The sequence below is a fragment of the Muntiacus reevesi genome, chromosome 14 (genome assembly GCF_963930625.1).
Source record: "Muntiacus reevesi chromosome 14, mMunRee1.1, whole genome shotgun sequence".
Taxonomy (NCBI): Eukaryota; Metazoa; Chordata; class Mammalia; order Artiodactyla; family Cervidae; genus Muntiacus; species Muntiacus reevesi.
In genome coordinates this window covers 9570834-9594506 of record NC_089262.1, presented here as the reverse complement: position 1 = coordinate 9594506, position 23673 = coordinate 9570834, and the positions used below count along the sequence as shown (strand labels likewise).

At 45.0% G+C, this 23673-nt stretch overlaps 1 protein-coding gene and 1 non-coding gene across 3 annotated transcripts in view; one reads left to right on the top strand and one right to left on the bottom strand.

Annotated features, from left to right (window-relative positions):
- CTNND2 (catenin delta 2) overlaps nucleotides 1–23673 on the top strand; it is a 1077052-nt gene that overhangs the window by 704076 nt on the left and 349303 nt on the right. The gene's annotated exons all lie outside the window — the stretch shown is intronic.
- Nucleotides 14643–14713, bottom strand: TRNAC-GCA (transfer RNA cysteine (anticodon GCA)). The gene has a single exon. It is a non-coding gene; the product is annotated as a tRNA-Cys (tRNA).

Here is a 23673-nt window from a genome sequence, read left to right as displayed (position 1 = left end):
TAAAACTAGGACATCTACAGTGAATGGGTTCAAATCTTCCTTTGCTACTAACTGGCTGTGTGACCCTGAACTGGGTAATAAACCTCCGTAAACCTGTAACATGGGGATAAAATAATAATATTGATACCTACCTCACTGAGATCTTTTTAAGGATTAAAAGAGATAGGCATGTCAAGTGTGTAGAGTATAAGTGAAGTTGCTCAGTCATGTCTGACTCTTTGCAACCCCATGGAATGCAGCCCACCAGCCTCCTCTGTTCAGGGGATTTCCCAGGCAAGAATACTGGAGTGGGTTGCCATTTCCTTCTCCAGGGGATCTCCCCAACTCAGGGATCAAACTCTGGTCTCCCAAATTGCACAGACACTTTACCATCTGAGCCACCAGGGAAGCCAGTATAGACTATTTATCTGGCAGCTCATAAGGGTTCCATAAATGGTAACTGTTGATCTTGATTTTCAACTTTAAAATATAACCTGGGGACTTTTCCTGGTGGTCCAGTGATTAAAATTTTGTCTTCCAATGCAGGGGGTGTGGGTTTGATCCCTGGTTGGGGAGCTAAGTTCCCACTTTCCTCACAGCCAAAAAACCAAAACATGAAACAGAAGCAATAATGTAACAAATTCAATAAAAACTTTAAAAGTGGTCCACATCAAAATAAAAAAAGACATCTTAAAAAATAACCTAATTAGTTATTTTAAAGGTACTAGTTTTTTCCCCTTGGCTATAACCTTCTAGTTAAGCTCCAAATCAGTTTTCATATTTAGAAATCTTGTTAATAAAAAGAACTGTAAAAAAAAAAATCAAAATTAATGGAATCAAATGTCTCTTAACTGCTTGGTCTCTGGAGGTACATTTGTCCAGGTCAGAAGTGGCCTTTTTTATTATTCGCTCAAGGATTATTTGAAATTAATTTCTGTCTACTGTCTACAGGAGGTCTCAGTGTTCCAGCGCAATGTGACTTATAAGTTCACTCAAGTCAAACTGTTGTCAGGCTTACTGTGTAGGACCAACCAAAGATTAGGAATTTTAACCATCTGTTTCCATGACCAAGGCAAAGCCTGACAATCTAGACCAATGAATGTGTCATTGAACTAGAAAACTGGAAACTGAAGTGTTTACCAGCAGAACTCCAACATGTTCTATAAAATTAATTAGCTCAGAATTACTGAGAGGAAAAGTGGAAAAGCTGTGAATTTCCTTCGGTGGTTGCTCAGCGGCTCAGCTGTGTCTGACTGTCTGCAACCTCATAGACGGCAGCATCGGGCTTGCCAGGGGCACGAGTGGTCAGGAACCTCCCTGCCGATGCAGGAGACACAGGAGAGGCCGGTTCCATCCCTGGGTCAGGAAGGTCCCCTGGAGGAGGGCGTGGCAACCACTCCACTGTTCTTGCCTGGAGACCGTGGAGAGAGAAGCTTGGCGGGCTACAGTCCAGGGGGTCACAAAGACTCAGGACTGAATGCAGACGGCAGCACACCAGGTTCCCTGGCCTTCGCTGTCTCTGGGTTTGCTCAGATTCACGTCCATTGAGCCAGTGATGCCGTCCAACCATCTCATCCTCTGTCATTGTTACCCAGCCGCAAAAATCAATTGATCTATGAATTTCCTGTGTTTGACATAAATAGATATTCTCATTTATGTTTTAATAACAGCATAAATCAAAAGATTATTCATCATAATTTCCAAGTTGCTCTATCAAATTGTATGAACAATGGTAATTCTAAACTGAAAACTCCCTTAGTGTAAATTTTTGCCATAAAAGTTGGTGAAAGGCACAAATACAAAAAGGAAAGAATCCAACACTATAGAATTATATATAACTTAATTTTAAAAACATGAGGTATAAAATAATTTTATTTTAGAGTAGAGTGTAAGCTGATCTCTATATTGTATCATCTAAATGATAACAAATAGCCTTACTCTTCTATTAAACAGATTGTCATATGGGATTTTTGCTGTATCCGCTCCACTTTTTATAGTTCAGTATAGTATAAAAAAGGCCATAAAACTTTGAAAACATTAACTGATGTATTTAATTCCTGGTGAGTCCTCTGCTGCTAGACATGCTTGTTTCTATAAGAGTTCTTATTCTATTGTTGTTCAGTCGCTAAGTCTTGTCCAGCTCTCTGTGACCCCATGGTCTGTAGCCCACCAGACTTCTCTGTCCATGGGATTTCCCAGGCAAGAATACTGGAGTGGGTTGACATTTCTTCCTCCAGGGGATTTTGCCAGCCTGTGGATAGAACTCATGTCTCCTGCATCTCCTGCATTGGCAGACAAATTCTTTACCACTGGGTCACCTGGGAATCCCCAAATTTAAATACATGACACCTAGTTAAATTTAAATTTCAGTTAGACAGTTATACTTAGTATATTATGAGCTATGCAATATTTGGATGTAATACTTTTACTAAACATCTATCAGCTGTTTATCTGAAATTCACATTTAACTGGGCGCCCTGTATTTTGTCTGGCAACCCCACCAGCCACACCTGGTTGCCTCCTCCCACACTGCAGTCAAACCACTCACTCCTTCACTAAAATAGGAAGCTAAGAACCAGAAGATGATTGCTCAGTTCTATATACATATATGTGTGTATGTATATATATTTATATATATCCAGCAAGATTCTTTGATTTTAAAAAGCCAGGCTGGGATACAGATGAGGCACGATTTATGGCACTAGTGGTGAAAAACCCACCTGCCAATGCAGGAGACATAAGAGATGCAGCTTCAATCCCTGGGTAGGGAAGATCCTCTGGAGAAGGAAATCACAGCCCACTCCAGTATTCTCACTTGGAAAATACCATGGACAGAGGAGCCTGGTGGGCTATACAGCTCATGGGGTCGTGAAGAGTTGGACATGACTGAAGTGACTTACACAGCAAACCACAGCTGGAAGGCTGAGCAGAGGGCAGGCAGGAATCCCGAGAGAACACAGAAGCAGATTTCCTGAATTCTGGGAAGAAGTTGAACAACTGAGCAGGAATCAGAAAGTCAAGAAATTCAGCGAGAGGGTGAGTCTGGGAAGGCACCCACCCCACAGGGCTCTGCCAGGACGGGTAAGAGTTGCCACATCAGAAACCCATCAGAGGGTGGCTGCTTCTGTGTGGTGTTCTGGAAGGACCCAGGGAGTTCAGCAGGAAGGCAGCCTGGCCTGGTGGGGTCCCCCCTTCCCCTCAGCTTCAGGAATTCCAGACGTATGCATAGGATCCGTGCAGAAGGTCCAGAGTATCAGGCTCCTGAAGGAGGGTGTCAGCACCAGGAAGGCCATGAGGGGTGCGGTCCGTGGGTCCTTGTTGTTGGAGCCTGTGCTGCCCTTGGACCCAGACACGGTGGACACCCGAACCCCGCTTCCTTCCCACGACCCAGGTCCTGCTCAGGGAGGAGGAGGGAGGGGAAGATGTTCTTGAACAATGTGAGGATCTATCTCTGGGTGACAAGGCTGAAAATCAGACATGTCTCTAGGAGTTGACTCCAAAGACACCAGCTTCTAAACCCAATGGGAGAGAGTGTCAAGCCCCAGCAAATGGAAGCTCTGGGACCCATGGGAGCTTACTTAGAGGAAGAAGAGGCCCTCCCATTTTTGCACCGGAGTTTGGTAATGTGGCGATTTCCACCCTCTCCTGCAGGATGTGATAAGGACAAAGGGACCTGGAAAGCACAGCCCCTGCCATTCTCCACGGAGGAAGGGGGTGCAAATTGATTTTTACCGCTGTTTTGAAATGCAGTTAATGTTATCCTCAAAGGATGGAACAGCAAGCAAAAAAAGTTATTTAGAAAATACAGGAGTATGTGCCAAGGCAGGCTGTCCAGGGTGCTGCGGGAGCTTGGGAGGTCCCCCATGTCTCACAGGAGGGACCCCAGGGGGATGTGGGCGGGGGGCAAGCCATCCCCCCACTGGAGGGAGAAGAGAGGTAAGTCTGAGTGCTGGGGAGGATTTCCACCTCAAAGAGCAGAGGGCCTTTGCTTTGGAAGGTGAAGGACAATTCCCCAGGTGTTATGAACGAGGACTGACAGAATCAGAACTAGGTTGTAGGAAGATTACAGTTATTATAACGTGTAGGACGGAGTGAACGGATGGATCCACAAGCTGTCACCAACGATGACTTCGGGGTTTCAAACCTTGGAAAACAAGGCTATAAATAGAAGCGATGAAGGCAGAAGGAGAAATTAGGTTTGAGGGGAAGAAGAGGATTCTCTTCAGATGTGTCAAATAGGATATCGCAGCTCAGTTTATCAAGAAAGATGGTTTGAACACCTACTAGGCGCCAGGCCTGCCCCAGCGATGGAGTCGCCATGAACACAACCCTGAGAGCACTCAGGCTCCGTGGAGCAGGAACCGTTCGAGGGGGTTAGTTAGTTAGTGTTAGTCGCTCAGTCCTATCCAACTCTTTGTGACCCCATGGACTGCAGCCTGCCAGGCTCCTTTGTCCATGGGATTCTCCAGGCAAGAATACTGGAGTGGGTAGCCATTTCCTTCTCCAGGGAATCTTCCCAACCCAGGGATCGAACCTGCATCTCCTGTGTCTTCTGCATTGGCAGGCAGAGTCTTTACCACTGAGCCACCTGGGAAGCATTTATACACACACACACACACACACACACACACACACACACACACCACACACATATATACATGTACATATATATATATATATATATATATGCACACACACACATATATATGTATGTATTGGGCAGCATACATAGACAGCCCTCAACAAATGGAACTTCCCTCAGCCCCTTGGCCCCTGTTATTTTTGTTTTAAAGACATTCGTCCCAAGTCAGGTCTCACACAGTCTGTCTCATGCTCAAACACAAAGGCTTTCCTTCCATCAGGCTGCCTCCACCAGTGGGCTCCTTCACTTTGTAATCTGTGCCCATGAATACATGTGCACACATGTGGCAGTGTGGTCATAGACTTATACACACACAGGCACACACTCCTTCGTGGTTTGTGACATTTTCTCAGTGATGTGAACCTCTGATCTACACTCACTTTATGAATAACTGAAAAGCAGAGAAAGAAGATGAACATGTTCCTGAGTTTGGCAGGTGGAAAGAATCGCTATAGCCATAAAGACTCATTTGACCTTGAGGACTGATAATGACTCTAGAGGCAGTTCAGAAAAAGAGTGTTGAGGTCACACCTTGAGCAAAATAGCCTCATTTAACTAGCATGTGGCCTTCTCAGGGGGTCATTCACATCAGGGACCACAGTCACAGCAGTGGGCACCTCCTGGAACACTGATTAAACACCGTCCCCAGGTCATACGGGCTTCCCAGGTTGCTCAGGCTGTAAAGGATTCGCCTACCAATGCAGGAGACGTGGGAGATGGGGGTTCGATCCCTGGGTCAGGAAGATCCCCTGGAGGAGGAAATGGCACCCCACTCCAGTATTCTTGTCTGGGAAATCCCATGGACAGAGGAACCTGGCAGACTACAGTCCATGGGGTCGCAAAGAACTGGACAAAATTGATGCCGCATGGACGCATGCCAAGTTGCATAGATGGGCCCTGCCCTCAGACCACGAGCATGATCCCAGAGAGAGATCCAGAGGGAAACACAGTCCCAGGGAAGGTGGCAATCCTCAGTTTTGAGAAAGGATGTGGCACTGTCACTAAGAGTAGAAAACTGAATTGGATGAATTTGGGATTAAACTTGGTCCAGTATGCCTTTTCATTTAAACACAATGCAAGCCAGACCTTAGAGGCAGCTTGGCATTTTGACTTAGCAACATGGTGAAAGATCAGAACATCAGTCCTGTGCGTATATGCAGATGTGAAAGCACACTCCTATAAAATAAACTGGAGCCCATTATACAGAGTGAAGTAAGCCAGAAAGATAAAGAACATTACAGTATACTAACACATATATACGGAATTTAGATAGATGGTGGCGATAACCCTATATGCAAAACAGAAAAAGAGACACAGAAGTACAGAACAGACTTTTGAACTCTGGGGGAGAACGTGAGGGTGGGATGTTTTGAAAGAACAGCATGTATATTATCTATGGTGAAACGGACCACCAGCCCAGGTGGGATACATGAGTCAAGTGCTCGGGCCTGGTGCACTGGGAGGACCCTGAGGAGTCGGGTGGGGAGGGAGGTGGGAGGGGGGATCGGGATGGGGAATACGTGTAACTATATGGCTGATTCATGTCAATATATGACAAAACCCACTGAAATGTTGTAAAGTGATTGGCCTCGAACTAATAAAATAATATTTAAAAAAAAAAAAAAAAAAAAAAAGATAGCTCTGCCTTGCATAAGAGGGCCCAGAGTGAACCTGTGCCGTCTGAAAAGCTCGCAGATCAAGAAAGCTAATTTTTTTCTGTTTCCAAGGCAACAAAATGACAAATAGCTTGATTCTCAATCCAATGGATAATACGGTGATTCTGGCACCTTTTCAATTAGAAAACGGCTTTAGAAAAGCAGACATCCCTGGATTCATCCAATGCTAGTCCAGACAACATTGATGGAAGCATCCGGTTTCTGATCTGTTGCCAAGAAACTAGCCAGATAAAAGAGAGAGATAATCTGATAACTATATGTCATGTGTCGTCACACTAATTGCACGGGATTGGTTCTGCCACCTTATTTAGCTTGGTTTATATATTCTTGAGAAAATATGCTGGTGGAGAAAAGAAGAGAAAGAGTGATGAACTCACAGTGGGGACTTCGAGAAGCTACAGACTAGGCATTTCCACCAAACTTTGAAGGGTGAATAGGATATGGAGGCCACAGGTAGAGGGGAATGCGAACCTGGCAGATGTGGACTGAGACGGATGCTCTGTGATGGTGGCGAGGGGTCCCTTAGGGGAGTGCTGATAACGAATGGTGGCTTGGTTCTGTGATGGGACAAAAAAGACACGCAGGTTGGAGGACAATATTGAGGCTTTTAGAAATTACCGTTTTCAGAAATGTGGGAATTATCTTGCAGGCAGAGAGATATCAGACTTAAATTTTAGAAATAGAAATCTAGGAGCAGGATGAATAAAAGAAGAAGGTTAGGCCAAGAGCCCATTATTAAATTCATATAACAAATGTTGAATGAAAAGAACCGTTTTGCGCAAATCTACCCTCTTGGACTAGATCTACCCAACTTGAGCTTCCCATGCGGCCCAGTGGTAAAGGATCTGATTGCCAGTGTCGGAGACATGGGTTTGATCTCTGGGTCAGAAAGATCCCCTGGAGAAAGAAATGGCAACCCACTCCAGTATTCTTGACTGGGAAATCCCATGGACAGAGGAGCTGGAGGGCTGCAGTTCATGGGGTCACAAAGAGTCTGATGTGACTTAGTGACTAAATAACAACACCACCTTCCAACTTAAGTGCAGATCCATTCAGTCACTTCCAGGGGCCCCTGCGTGTCCCTGCTCTGAGCTGACTTGACCACCTGCCTGGACCACTGTGGACCGGCCTTCTAACTGGCTTCTTCCCGCTTCTGTTTGGCTCCTTTCTAACCCCTTCTTCTCACTACAGACAGGATATTTACTTTGTAGTTATGGAAACCAGCTTGCCCCTCCCCAGCATAAATCCTTCAGTGTCTTGCCATGACATTTAAGATCAAGATGTGAAGTCGTCCAAAAAAAAATACCCCCTAAGACTGTGCCTGGCCCAGCCTGCCTGGATCTTGCCTCACCGCGTGCCCCATCCCGCTTCATCCGGCACATGGTGAACCACCCTAGGAGGCCTTCAGCGGTGCCTTCATCAGACTGGTCTCATTTACACCTCAAGGACTTCCCGCGGGCATTCCTCTTCCTGGGACACGCCCCACCCTTCTCCCGGGACCAGCCCTCCTTGGCTCTCGGTTGTGCACGAGAGAATATTCTTGCTCTCACCGCCACCTCCCCAAGTAAGTCACATTCTTCACTGAAACCCCTCTGGGATCCTTAAGCCTCCCTCCTGGACCCCTCAGCCCTCCAAGGGCAGGGATGGGGTCCCTGGATGAGAAGGGACCTGTGCAGTGGTGCAGAGGACCCCTCTGCATCTGTGAAACCGCCAGGCGATGCCTCGGGGTGCAGGTGGCAGATGCCAGCTATTTTCACCTCCTCCCTCTGCCGGGAGGTGGATTTCACCTGCTGCTGTCAGTGGTCCCAGGCAGCTTGGCAGAGCTGGGGAGCAGAGGCCACCTCTGTCGGCACACGTGTCTCTTCGGCGTGGTTTCCTCTCCATCAGCTGCGGGGTGGCGAGCCGGGGAGGCATCAGGGCAGGCGGAGAACGTGGGGAGGCTTTGCTTTGCTGCCAGTCTCTAAGTCATCCTGAGGCTGTGAGCTCCGCTCGGCTCCCGTTCAGTGTTTATGGGATTTGTTGCAGCCTCCAGCCTCACCCCTGAGAAGGTCATCCACTATTACTTGCTCTGTCCCACAACCCCATGTAAATAATTAGCCCAGGGGCGGACTGTGGGGTATAAAAGGACAACTTTCTGTCTGGAAACCGGTGCACATACACACCTCCCAGATTTCAGCCCAGAGAATCCCCAGGGTGAGAACAGCCATCCGCAGGAGGGGAGATGGCTCTGCACGAACCACACCCCCTCCATCCATCCCCCTGGATCTTTCCCATGCTTCTGATCAGAGGGGAAGGTCATACCCAGGTACTAGGAGAGGACTGCTCGCTCGGAGAAATGCAGCCCTCCTTCCCTCCATCCTTCTTAGAAAAGATGAGATGGGTCAACCTTGCAGGGAGGAATTTTATCCAAAAACCACAGGGAGCCGGCCAATTAGTGACAAAGCAAAAGCCAGAGACACAAGTCTAGGAAGTGGTATTTAGTGTATGTTTCTGATTCAGCAGGGTTCTCCTTCCCACACCAGTCCCAGCGCCAGGTGCTCTAAGATCTGGCTCTTGGCTGCTCACGCTCTTTTGGAGGATCATCCCTGCCCTCCTCTGACTTAGCCATTTTCCTGAGGACACGGTCATTAGAGTTGAAACCAACCAGGAATAGAACATGAGCGGGCAGGAGAGGTCAGTGTGTTCCAAGGGAAGTGTCTTTTCTGTAGGAGAGATGATAGGAAAATCCAGGACAACTGAGTTTTCAAAGAATGGAACCTCTTCTTCTTTGCTGAGGTAGGAAGGGCAAGGCCAGGTAAATCTTCTGATGTTTGTAATAGACATGTAGTGTGCGATTTTAATATAAAAATGCACATTTTAGCATTGGAACAACAGTGTTATGACTCACTCCCTGCCTGCAAGCAGGCAGGTCCTTCATTGTACTGAAGGCTGAGGATCTAGAAATGTGATTTCTTCTTTCTCAATGATGAATCTTCAGGAAGAAGAATACATTGTGTTATCTTTTTTGGCATCTTGGAAAAGAGCAAAAAGGGGAAAGAGCGTAAAGTTTGGGAAACTCCTTTAAAAGCAATCTGTTCACAGTTGTTTGCATTAAATTTTTCCAGTGATAATATAGATCCATTGTGATTCACACCTCAACCCTTGGAATCACATGCTTTGGAATCTTCTTTGTGAATCTACTTAATCCCCTAGTTCATTTAGGTACTCCAGTTGAGAGGACTAAAGCTATTTCCTGTTTGCTGGACCCTAGATAAGGACACTGACAAAGGTCCATCTAGTCAAAGCTCTGGAAAACCAGAGCTTTGTATGTATGGATGTGAGAGTTGGACCGTAAAGAAGGCTGAGTACTAAAGAATTGATGCTTTTGAACTGTGGTGTTGGAGAAGATTCTTGAGAGTACCTTGGACTGCAAGAAGATTGAACCAGTCAATCCTAAAGGAAATCAACCCTGAATACTCATTGGAAGGGGTGTTGCTGAAGCTGAAGCTCCGAAACTTTGTCCACCTGATACAAAGAGCTGACTCATTGGAAAAGACCCTGATGCTGGGAAAGATTGAAGGCAAAAGGAGAAGAGGGCAGCAGAGGATGAGATGGTTGGATGACATCACCAACTCAGTGGACTTGAGTTTGAGCAAGCTCTGGGAGATAGTGGAGGACAGGGAAGCCTGGCATGCTGCAGTTCATGAGGGTGCCAAGAGTCAGATGTGACTTAGTGACTGAACAACAACAGATAAGGAAGCAGAGGTGGGAGGATCATATAGTAAGTTATTAGTTACTGTTTGGCTTATTTTTTTCCCTCCCCCTCCACCATCTGTAATTCCAGGGGAAGATTGAGCTTCAGGTCCATGTTGTCTGAGGAGAGCATCCCTGCCTGCTCCCTATTTCCAAAAGCCTGTTCCCTTCCGGGGATGGGACTGGGAGAATATGGCTGCTTGAGGAGGAGGAGGGGGAGGGGCCGGAAAGATAGTGGGTGGGTCTAGGGCTGCCAGGCATCAGACGGGCCATGCAATTTTTTTTTTTTAAATAGCAAAAACATTTTGCATTGGGGTATGCCAATTAACAATGTTGTGGTAGTTTCAGGTCAACAGTGAAGGGTCTCAGCTATACATAGACATGTATCCATTCTCCCTCAAACACCCCTCCCATCCAGACTGGCACATAACATTCAGCAGAGTTCCATGTGCTATATAGTAGGTCCTTGTTGGTTATCCATTTTAAATAGAGCAGTGTGTACATGATCTTCCCAAAGTCCCTAATTATCCCTTCCCCACCACTCCCCCCCAGCAACCGTGAGTTTAAAGAACAGATATACAGACAGATTTTAGTATAACCATGTCCTGAATATTGTATAGGGCATACTTACACTAAAAACTTGTTTGTCTAAAATTCAGGTTTAATTGGGCATCCTGTGTGTTTATTTGATAAATCTGGAAACTTCTGGGTTGGATGAAGGTGTGGCTGTTGAGGGGGTTCTATAGTCAGTGGAGGTCTTAGCTTTGTTCTCACGTTGGAAACCCCCAGGAGAGATGAAACAGGTGGGGAGAATGACTGGACCCAAGAAATCGTGAAAATACAAGGATCCTGAGGTTGCTAGTAATGACCAAGGGCTCGAGGCCCATGAAGCAGAGTGGTTTTCTCCAGTTAAATTTCCCCAGACATGACAAAACCTTGTGTGTCCTCTACCTACCCTGCCTTTCAGTGAAGTTTTAACACATTCTTCCTCCAGGATATTCATCCTACTCTCTTCTCATAAGACCAGGGAATCTTATTTATTTTCCCCATGCAGAGAATCTGAATGTTATCCATAGGATTCATGATGCCATGGGCACGGGAGGTTGAGATCCCTCCTGAAGCGGGGGGGGTGGTCTGTGCTCCCCCAGAGACACAGACTTCATAGCCCTCGAGATGATCAAGCTCAGTTGAATGACAACAACCAGGAGAGCTGTTTCTTTTGAAAGCGTCCTGTGCAATGTTTTCATGTGTATATTTCATACCCATCAATCAGCAAACATAAAGCCCCCCATTTTTACAAGATGCATGAGTGATGAGACACAATGATGGTACCTGCCCTTTCTGAATCTCCCTCACCATAATTAAGGATCTGAGCTATCTGCAGTCTCCTCGTGGCTGGCCAAGGCCTCCAGCATTCTCATCGTCAAGGCTTGGCAGTCATCTTCCTCAGTGGCCTTAGTCTGGAAGCGCCCTCAGCAAGGAGCCAGACCCCCCTCAGCAGAGGAACAATATGACCCCTACAGGTGTCTCCCATAGACAACCCACGGATCCTGCTGGTAGGTTGAGAGGCAGACTCTCTCAAGATGATGAGAGTGGAAGTGAAACACCCACAAGGACTCCATGACATACGACACCAGGACAGGCTGTCGCTCTTCAGGAGTGTCAGCGCAACAAAGCGCGTCCTTGGCACACGTGAAGCTGGGCGCCGCAAAGCTTGAGTTCCGCCTCGAGTCAGCTACTTTGAGGTTTGTGACCTTGGGCGGGATTCTTCTGTGCTCAGTCCCATCTTCTTCGGCTGTGAGATGGGGGTGACTGTGCTGAGGTGTCAGCTTCTCGGGATAACAGATGTGAAGAGAGCTTGGTGTGTGCTTGTGTGTGTGACAAGTACAGAAATGACAGTTAAACCTTCACAAGTTGAATATCGGAATTTAGACAAAACAGTGCAGAACAGCCAATCCAAAGCCTATGAACTGGTGAGTAAACAAGATGGATACTAAAGAGAAGAATGGCAGAGGATGAGATGGTTGGATGGCATCACACTCAATGGATGTGAGTTTGAGCAAGCTCCGGGGGATGGTGAAGCACAGGGAAGCCTGGCGTGCTGCAGTCCACGGGGTCACAAAGAGTCAGACATGACTGAGCAGCAACAAAGACAAGAAAAGAAGCAAATAGAAAGACAGCCTAAAGAGTTGACTGAGAGCTGTTGGAGATGCAGATATATCGTTTTATTCTCTCCTAACATAATCCACTAGAGAGACTCTTAACTCATAGCCAGAGGGAGCAATTATCCATCTGTGCAAGAGTTTTTGGTAATAGAAAGATGACCCAAGTAAATATATTTATCAGCTGTGTTGTAATAAGTGACCTCCACACACCAGGCATTGTTCTGAAGTACTCACCAAACAGACCTCACGTTAATTCTCATCAGATCCCGTGAAGTACTCTCAGTAGCCCCACTTCATAGCAGAGGAAGCTAAGATGCAGGCACACGTGTCGCTTGCTCAGCATCACTCGGATGTATGTGATGGAGTTTGGATTCATGGTTATAACCTGTGCCCCGAAACACATTTTTATACTGACTATGTAAATAGACTTGGCAGAAACAATTACGCAATTCCCCATAAGGAACATGTTTGTAGATAAGATCGCCAGAAACAAGATCATAGATTTAATAGAGCTAGCTTGATGAGAGACATAGCTAAATGAGAGTTAATCTAATTATTTAGATATTTTAAACCATAAAGAGTTTAGCAAAAAGGGAATTTTACTCTTCAACTTATACATTTATGACCAAGCTCTAGCATCTATTTAGGAAACAAAAGGTGACATCCCGGTGGCTCACCAGTAAAGAATCCATCTGCCAATTCAGGAGATGCAGGAGACGTGGGTTCAATCTCTGGGTCAGAAAGGTCCCCAGGAGGAGGAAATGGCAGCCCACTCCAGTATTGTGGCCTGGGAAATCCCATGGAGAGAAGAGCCTGGTGGGCTGCAGTCCCTGGGGTCGCAAAGAGTCTCACGCAACTTAGCAATTAAACAACAATATAGGAAATAAAAGACAACTGATTACTTCCTAAGGATTTTGTTATAATTTTAAAATGGTCATGCTTTTGGTAAGGCATGACCCTTTGATGCCTGGATGCAGTTTCAGTGGCTTGGTTCCTTATGTGAAAGTTACTAACTTAGAAATGCTATGTCCTTGGGCAAAAGAAAGAACTTTGTAAGGCTGTGCTCAGCACCAAACTCCTCTGTCAGCCAGCTTGTCCAAGGTTGTTGTTCAGTCACTAAGTCATGCCTGACTCTTTGCAACCCCGAGGACTACAGGGTGTAAGGTGCTAATTGGTATTTAAACATTAGGGTGGATGGTGTTTTCATTTCAACTCAGTTATCACTGTGCATTTTGTGGTGAAAATAACCAAAAACAATGGTCCCTTGGAAATTGGTTTGCTGATGGGGGGTGAAATATTATTACATTTCTACACCTTGAAATAAAATTCAGACTGCTGTATACTTTAGGCAATTGCTGCCTAGTCCTCACTTCTCCCACCCAAATCCTCTGGGACAGTGGTTCTCAGATGTGTTGGTCTCTCCTCTTCTACAATAGGCTAAATAAATACAGAAAAACTCAAAAAGCTTTTGTCTATGTGAGTTACATCTATAAATATATACCGTGCATTCATGATCAGTCAATCAATCATGTCTGACTCTCTGGGGCCCCATGGACTATAGCCCGCCAGGCTCCTCTATCCCTGGGTTTTCCCAGGCAAGAACACTGGAGTGGGTTGCCATTTCCTCCTCCAGGAAATCTTCTTGACCCAGGGATGGAACTTACATCTCCTGCCTCTAGTGTCTATGCAGGTAGATTCTTTACCACTGAGACTCCTTGGAAGCCTCTAATATTTACGGTATCTGATGTTAAAATTGAAAAGTTTAAATATGCAGTGTAACATATTCATTAAGAATTCATTTTAAAGTCATAGTAAACCCATTATACATCAAAGTAAATATTTCTTTTAAAATAACTGTATTTTCTAAAATATGGCAATCTTTTATATTTTTGAAAATTCTGTGTGGCTTTTTTGCTGATATTTTCATAATAATTTAATGAAACAGTGACTAGTTTCTTGGGTTTTATAACTTACATGACTCTCTCAGATGTATTAAATTATTGACTTTCAAATAATTTCTTAGGAACTTTTCTAGGGGTTATGAAAGGGCTTCCCTGACCAATGAGAAAAAGCCAAATAGGAGTAACATAAGGATCCCCATATGGAGAAGAAAATGGCAGCCCACTCCAGCATTCTCGCCTGGAGAATCCATGGACGGAAGAGCCTGGCAGGCTACACAGTCCATGGGGTCGCAAGAGTCAGACACGACTGATGACTTAATACAAGGACCCCCCCAAAGTTCAGTCTGTTGCCTTTCTTAAATATTATATTGGATTAGAGTTGATTTACAATGTTGTGTTAGTTTCAAGTGTGCGCGCTCGCTAAGTTGCTACAGTTGTCTTCGACTCTTTGTGACCCCATGGACTGTAGCCTGCCAGGCTCCTCTGTCCATGGGATTCTCGAGGCAAGAATATTGGAGTGGGTTGCCATGCCCTTCTCCAGGGGATCTTCCCAACCCAGGGATCGAACCTGGGTCTCCTGCATTGCAGGCAGATACTTTACCACTGAGTCACCAGGGAAGCCCAGCAAAGTAAATCAGTTACACGTATGCGTGCATCCATTCCTTCATAGCTTCTTTTCCTTTGTAGGTTATTACAGAGTTCTGGCTCGTGTTTCCTGTGCTATACAGTAGGTCCTTGTTGACTATTTTATACACTCTACTGTCTGTCTTAATAGAAGACAGCTGTGCTCACTTATCTGCTTCTATGTTTAGTCTGTTATAATGTATTTTATTTGAAATACAAGAAGAAAATCTGACCTCACCCAAGATATATACTTGGGAAATGAAGGGTTATTTTCATAGCTTTTTAGGTAATGGTAGATATTTTATGATACTATACCAAAATTCTGTAATTTGTAGTTTCTTAAAGGTTAGTAGAAGTAAGTAGTTTTCAAATATTGCAATGAACTTTATGTTACCTTAAATCCATTGTCTTGAATAGATCATAAATGCATTGAATGGATCTTTTATGCAGGGGTGTGCTGGCATATATAGCTGATTATGAAGATATCCTGAATGTTGATGTACTTCATTAAATGATACATTTTTTGCAAGTCATATTTGTTAGTTTTACCAACAGTCTCAGAAAGTCTGTAAGTACTGGGAAATGTTTAAATTCAAGGTCGGCATTCAAAGCTTTTCCACATGCTAATATTCTCATGAACGTGTGAACACTATTAGTTACTTGAGAGAAACCTTCCCTGTGTCATTAGATCCATAAGAAAATGCCTGCGTCTACCCAAGACTGAGTAACTGTAGCTTGTCTGTCAGTCTTTTCTTTCAGGTAAAATTAGTGTCTCATGAAAAGAGCAGCTAGTTCATTTCACAACTCAACACACAAGTAAGTGCTTCTCCAGGAGAAAACCATCATAAAGCAGGAGAGCTTTATGTGTGTTTTCTATTTTATCACCCAGAATATTAAAGAGACGTGCAATCAAGGGTCAAGATGTAATAAAATTAATCAATTTTTATTGCATGTCAAGGACATTCTTAATTGGAACTGGCATTTTTTTTTTCTTGCTTTTTTTTTTTTTAAACTGCAAGCCTGTGACAGTGAAGGATATAACAGCTCCAAGGCAGTGTCATGTCACTGGCTTGATTCCTGGGAAGGTACTAGCTGTTTTACCCGCCATTGTTTCTGCAGTTCAGTGGAAATGTCCACAGAGTTGAAAGTACAAATAAAATCATAACTATCCATCTGACAGTAGTCTTATCCCTACGAGATTGCCAGAAAGGAGTCCAGGGTTTCCTGGACCAGACTTTGAGAACTGCCCTTTCTAGATTAACCCTGGTCTGTGCTGTGTTGAGTACGGCTTTCCCTCAAAGACAAGTTTATGGAAAAACTCACAACTCTGCCCTAGGATATTAAAAAAAAGAAAAGAAAGCACACATTTCTTCGAGTAGTGTTTAAGTTAATGCTTAAAGAAAAGGCAGTAACGTTCTATATTCAGTAGTTTTCATCATTCCTTTCTTTGAAATCACGAGTCAGTCTTTGGGTTGTTGGTTATAGTTTCATTCATTCACACACTACATAAGACTAAATATCAACTTGAGATGTTTTCAGAATTTAATTTTCATTATTTGTGCACAGTGTGATGCTCCCATTTTAATTTCTTTGAGCACAAACGTGTTTGCCTCATAAAAGAAACAGTAAAAAAAGGTGCAGCCAAGCATGTTCAATGTGTTTATGACTCGTTTCATTTTAAATAGCACGTCTGACAAATTAGATAAAAATAAGGTTGTCTTTGGGACCTTTTGGTGAACATGGGCTTCCTCTAAAATACAGTGAATTATCTTATTCAAGTTTCTATTTCTATGTGGCACCTTAGTGAAAGTGAAAGTCGCTCAGTCGTGTCCGACTCTTTGCGACCCCACGGACTATACAGTCCATGGAATTCTCCAGGCCAGAATACTGGAGTGGGTAGCCTTTCCCTTCTCCAGGGGATCTTCCCAAACCAGGGATTGAACCCAGGTCTCTCACATTGCAGGAGGATTCTTTACCAGCTGAGCCACCCTAAGGAATGTCTTAAATGGAAACTATAGTATAGAGAACTGGAACAGTGGAAAGATCACCTGTGTGACCTTGTCCCAGCCTGGGATGGTGTCAACAGAGGTCTTCCAGGGGTCAGGAACAGAGTGGATTTGAACTTGAGTTTTAAATCACAGATGTTGGTTTGCTCTGCTATCTATATGTGGGTGATGGCTTTGGTACTTAATTTTTCTGAGCATTTGTTTCCAGCTAGAAAATGGGTTAATGGTGTGTGAACCCCGAACTGTAGATGGACTCCCTGGCTACTGTGAGCATTAAAGAATTGTCAGTCTGAAAACCTTCCAGCCCACTGGCTAGGACTCAGTGTATCAGTTTACTAGGGCTGGCAAAGCAAAGTTCCGTGAACCGAGGGGTTACACAATAGAAATGGAATATTTCACAGTTCTGGAAGCTGAAAGTCTGAGATCAAGGTGTTGGCAAGGTCATGCTCCTCCTGAAGGTGCTAAGGGAGAATCTTCCCGGAGCTTCAGGAAACACCAGACTGCATGTGGTGTTTTCCCCGTGTGCATGTCTGTGCCCACATGTCGTTCGGTGCTCAGCCGTGTCTGACTCTTTGCGATCCCATGGACTGCAGCACACCAGCCTGCTCTGTCCTCTGCTATCTCCCGGAGTTTGCTCAAAATCATGTCCATTGAGTCAGTGGTGCTATCTAACCATCTCATCCTCTGATGCCCCCTTCTCCTTCAGTCTCTCCCAGCATTAAGGTCTTTTCCAGTGAGTCAGCTCTTCACATAAGGTGGCCAAAATATTAAGTGCCCGAATGGCCCCTTGTTATAAGGACTCCAGCCAGTCATACCGGACCTACTGCAGGAGGACCTCATCTTAACTAATAGTGCCTAAGAGAGATGCCTTTTTTGGTCTTTGTTTGATTTCATTTTATTTAGTTATACATTTGGGTGTCTCAGATCTTAGTTGCACACAGACTGTCCAGTTGTGTGGAGGCTTAGTTGCGCTGCGCCATGTGGCATCTTAGCTCCCCAGCTAAGGATTCAGCCTGCATCCTCTACCTTGTAAGGTGGGTTCCGCTGGACCACCTGGGATGTCCCTGGAGATGCATTCTGAAGTGCTTGAAGTTAGGACTTCAACAGATGGATCTGGGGTGATACAGCTCAACCCATAGTATTTACTAAACTCAGAAAGACCCTGATACTGAGAAAGACTGAAGGCAGGAGGAGAAAGGGGCGACAGAGGACTAGATGGTTGGATGGCATCACTGACTCAATGGACGTGAGTTTAAGCAAGCTCTGGGAGATGGTGAAGGACAGGGAAACCTGGTGTGCTGCAGTCTATGGGGTCGCAAAGTCAGACACGACTGAGTGACTGAACAACGACAATAGTAAATATAAGGTTTTTCTGTGGTTTTTTGTCATATTGCAATGTAGGTAACTCTTAAGTGGTGATTGGGAGAGGGTGGAACTAAGGACAGTTCTGAGGCTCTGGTTTTGACAACTGGATCAAAATATCACTGCCGTGGACTGAGATGGAGACTCAAAAGGAGGAGCAGAGCTGGAGGGGTCAGGGGAGTGCTTTAGTTTTGTAAGTTAGAATTTTTTCCTATCTGGTTGGTATATCAAGTAAAAATTGTAAATGAAATCATGATGAGAAACGTGGGATTGAGATAAAATTTTGCCAGTCATCCAAGAAAAAAAAAAAAAAACAACTTTTGGTCTGTGTATTGTGGCCATATGGTTTCATTCTTACGTTGTTATGAATCATTTCATTCATTTCATGGACATTTGTTGGCTGACTGTTTTGTGCCAGGCACTCAGGTAATTTTTGTTTCAAGTTATCGAAGATTTGGGAAATTGACAGGTTGTAAAACTAGAGACAGTTTGGAGAAAAATGAATAGACTGGGTTGACAGCAGCCTTGAGGGAATTCAAGAGATTCATCTGGAGATATAGGTTGGAGGCAGGTAGCAGAGGACGAGACTTTTTTTCTTGATTTTTTTCTCTAAAGGCAACAGGAAAGCACTGAGGGCTTTGAGCAGGTAATTGGCCTGTGCAGGGCTCATTTTAGGAAGATGAATCTGGAAATGATTGCATAAGGACTTGGGAGTGGTGGGTACTGACCGGCACAGGGAACTCAGAAAGATGATAGATTCACCCACAGGAAAGGGAAAAATCATACCAAAGAAGAGAATACCTGTGCAGAAATTATGATGGTATTTGGAGACTGAACGTAATCAGGGAGAGGACAATTGAAATTTACTCCAAAATTTCTAGCCTCGAGTAATGGGAAAGCCTGGTACTGCTGAAAAATATTGAGAAAGCGAAATTTAGAGGTAGCAGCTTGGTGAAAAGAAGCCTTTTGCCTTCAGTTGACATCACCTGCCAGGTGGAGGAATCCCACTTGGAAGAAACCTGGGTCAGAAGCAGCGACCTAGTGATGTCAGGGAAGCATACGACGCCAGCCACAACACCCCGAAGATGGCTGATGCTCGATCCCTCTGTCTCAGCTTCTCTGCACGCATTCAACTTCTTTCTCTCCAGTAGCTTAACTTCGTGAGTCCAGACCTGATGCAGGCAAAATGTTAATTCTCTGGGACTCTGCTCAAGTCAACAGCACAACTAAACCTCACCAAACTAGCTACCATCCCATGTCCCTTATTTAGAGCCCAGCGTATCCTGCTTTACTGAGCATGCATGCTAAGTCTCTTCAGTCGTGTCTGAGTCTCTGCAACCCTGTGGTCTATAGCCCAATAGGCTCCTCTGTCCATGGGGTTCTCCAGGCAAGAACACTGGAGTGGGTTCCCATTTCCTTATCCAGAGGATCTTCCCAACCCAGGGATCGAACCTGCATCTCCTGCAGCTTCTGCATTGCAGGTGGATTCTTTACCACCAAGCCCCCAGGGAAGCACATCCTGCTTTACTATTATTAAGTTAAAGAAATAGTTAAGGTTACCATTTTGCTAAGCCCGTAAGAGTCTTTTTAAAAGACTCAGATTTTGACTTCTCTCTTTTCATGTAAAAGAGGGATCTGAGCGTGAGGGGCAACTCCAGAGATCATGTAGAAAGACTGATATTGGGTCAAACAAGTGTCCTCAGTGAAACACATCCTTTTATATGACCCTTTTTGTAGTTTTTAAAGGTCCTCTCTGAAGGTCAATTCTGGTTGCATTCAGGATCATTTATTTATCTAACACCATGAAATTAGGGATGTTTATTCCTATGAGATTAGGTATATATGGATAAAATGTATCTCAACATAAAAGCGATTCTTTGAAGGAATAAAGACATGGTGGAAGTAGAAATTATCCAAGACTATCATTGAAACTAAAGTTGGGTGCAGAATGCACTATCATTCGCTATGTGGGCAGCAGATCAAAAGGGCTGAGAAGACACAATCACTGTGATTAGTTCTAAACAAAATTAAAAGCCCACTTTCTTCCCATATGGCTTAAAGTCTGGTTTAAGGGCTGAGATGCACATTTAAATTACTTAAAGAGGCTTGTGTAGTAAAAGAGTGGATGTTTGCCCATAGTGGGGGAAATTGCTCTGAATGAATATCATAACAGGATGTGAAAATGGAGTTACGCTCCCAGACTGTTCTATAGACATCCATCAGTTTCTGTGTCCGGAACAGTAGCTGCTTCTCTTCTAGGAAATGTGTTTCTCGGTGCTCCATCTACGTGGTTGCCAGGGGAGCAGCCGTTGTCGGAGGATGGTGGTTTTTCCCAGGAGGATGGTGATTTTTCCAGAGGTGACCGATCACAGAGTCCCATCCCGTGCTAATGGTGGTGCCCCGGAGTGCAGCACCTCACCCAGTGGAGCCCAAGGGAGCCCTTCCCTGGAATGTCTGGACTTGGGACGGAAAAGCGTGATGTGCACGTATGTCTGGTGGTGAAGAGTGAGGAGCCGGAGCAGAGGAGTCCTTAGAAGAGATGAGGTGCAGCGTCTGCAGAGAAGCAGTGATGGGGACCCAGGAGAGGGGGCCCCGGGCTCCTTCTGAGCCTGCCCTTCTGGAGGTTATAGGAGCCTGGTGTAAGCTCCTCTGGCCTGGGGAGCCACTATTGCTGTTTGCTTGCATTTTATTTTTTGCTTGCATTGTTGTCAGTTGCAAGCAAAGGATTCTGATTGACACAAAAGACACTTCAGAACTTGAACTTCAGGAGAATGAAGAATGAGAATGTTCCTGAGGCACAGTGGGGAGCTTGCGGAGCTGCTCCCTTCTGAGTAGACTATAAATAACTCCCCCAATACTCAACGGCTGTTCTTCTGACCAGATTCAATTCAATAAAGACGATGCCACAGGCAGTCTAGTTGGAAAGTGCAGAGTATTTTCACTGTGCTAGTAAATAGTTGCTCTTTCCGTGAGAAATGGCATCAGGGCTTGAGATACGAGCACCTAGAACATCTGAGTGAAACTATCAAAGACAGGATGTATTTCATTCCTACTGTAGACATTTCGTGGTCCCCTGCATTATGTCAGGTACTGTGTGAGGTGCTCTGAGTCCTGAGAATAACAGGTTCTATTCTTCAAGTGCTCAGAGCCGCATAAACAGAAGACAACCCCAGGATCTGATGAGTCTAGAGTGGTGTGGGGACACAGCCAAGGTGGAAGGCAGGAAGGGCGAGCTTCCCAGCTGAGCCTGGCAGGATGTCTCTGGCTGGACGGAGGAGGCTGTTAACTATAAAGGCACGTGATCGCTTTTAGGCCAGCAGAGTGAGAAGAACGGTGTGACAAGCAGAACTGATTTTTTTAAAGCCTCGAATATATCAGAGATAAAGAAATGAAAAGTCCCCTACGTAAAAGCAAATTCCATTCCAAGAGCGCACTCATAAGTCGTATTTGTTCATCAGCCCAACAAAGTTAGCCTGGGTACCTAGCTAACACAATAGGCTGTAGAATACTGTGCTATAATAGGTTTATGATGCTTTGACACAAATAATACATAAAAAACAGAAACAGAACAAAGATTTTTTAAATCTTACAATACCTTGAAAAGTACAGCCGTACAGTAAGACAGCTGGTACACCGGGGCTAGCATCGAGTGAACGGGCAAGAAGAGTTACTGATTGAAGGAGGGAGAAGAGGTGGGAGATGGCAAAGCTGAAGAATTATCAGCAATAGGAGATGGAGGGCCGGCTGCAATTTCACTCACACCTGACGCTGATGGACTGCACATTAGCAGCTTTGAAAGTTCACAGCTTGAAGGTTCGTGTGTAGGGTATTTACTGTGTATCCTAATTGTGAATATAAATTATAATACTGCTAAAAGGGTATGTAACATCTTAGCAAACATATCTTCTGGGAAAAAAATATAACATAGCACCTAGGTTTTTTTTTTCATTTAAACTGTGTCTTCTGTTAGCTACTAAAATTAATGGAATATAGAGTGTATGACCTGGTGTTTTATTATGAATTTGACATCGACACATAAAACTCTTTGAAAGACAGAAAGAGCTTCTATCATCAGACCGTCTCCTCTTCATTATTTTACCAAGCAAGACAGCAAGGCACAGAAAGGAGGGGTGGTTTCTCGGAATTCTAGGAGGACTGGTCTAGACTCATGATTTTTAAGCTGCAGATTGCAACCGCTTAGTCAGGGTGGTGAGATCAGTTTTGTAAAACAAGAGTCAGAGAGAGAACGAGAGAACGTGATAGAATGGAAGGGGTTAGCTTGCATCACATGTAGTAAGAATGAAGTTTGTGACCTTTTTGTTCATTTATATACAAACAATAAATACCTAATAAATGTAAATATGCATATGTATGTGTGTACATGTACCTAAGCTCTGGCTGCCAAACAAAATGTATTTCCTAGCCTAGGTTGCAAGAAAAAGTGGGAAAACCAACAGCAGTCTGGGCAGTGTGTCCCAGCGGAAGTGAGGTTAGTGGACCACCTCGCTGCTTGCGAAATAGCACGGTTGGCAACCCACTCCCAGTGTTCTTGCCTGGAGAATCCCAGGGACAGGGGAGCCTGGTGGGCTGCCGTCTATGGGGTCACACAGAGTCGGACACGACTGAAGTGACTTAGCAATAGTAGCAGCAGAATTCGAGATGGATGCTCAGGCCGAGGTGAATCCTGACCACCTTCAAGCCAGCATCTCAGCATCTCATCACAGGCCCACTGCTCACCTCCCCACCCCCAGCCTCTCCTCCTGCTGCTTCCTCAGTTTGGTTTGTTCTCCTCTGCCCCAAAGTCTTAGACAAAATGTAAGTCAAAACCACCCTGCTTTTGCCAGGCCACCTAGTGATTCAGATCAATTTGGTGATCTCTTCTCTAGCTCTGGTCCAAGTTGGGACCCCTGAAATCCACACTGAGACAAAGCCTTGGGTGTAGGTTGTGTATGTCTTAGGTGATCCCGGAAAGCGGGAGAGTGGGGCAGGGAAGGAGGGAAAATAACCTAAGCTTTGACCATCAAGGTCACTGCCAAGGCGCTGAGGGAAGGGCTGAATTGCAGCAAGCAGAGGAATGCTTCCTCTAGTGGTCCAGGGAGGCAGCTGTTTATCCATCAGCTCCCAGTGGTTGCAGGTTTCCTGGGGGCGCTAACTTCCCTGCACTTCTGGGCTGTGCTTACTTGGAGCCAAGTGGGCTGGTGTCGTTTTGGTGATGACCCCAAGCAGAAAGTACAAGACCATGACAGATACTCCTGTATCATCTGAGCTACAGCGAGACGTCCCCTGCAGTGGTGGCTGAAATGAGACGTGGGACATGAAAGGACTGAGAATCTTCTACTTTGCCCCGTGTGTCTTACGTGTCTGTCACACAGCCTTGGACTTGGGAGCTTCTCATCACTTTGCCGACAAGGGTCCGTCTAGTCAAAGCTATGGTTTTTCCAGTCGTCATGTATGGATGTGAGAGTTGGACCATAAAGAAGGCCGAGTGCTGAAGAATTGATGCTTTTGAACTGTGGTCCTGGAGAAGACTCTTCAGAGTCCCTTGGACTGCGAGGGGATCAAACCAGTCAATCCTAGAGGAAATCA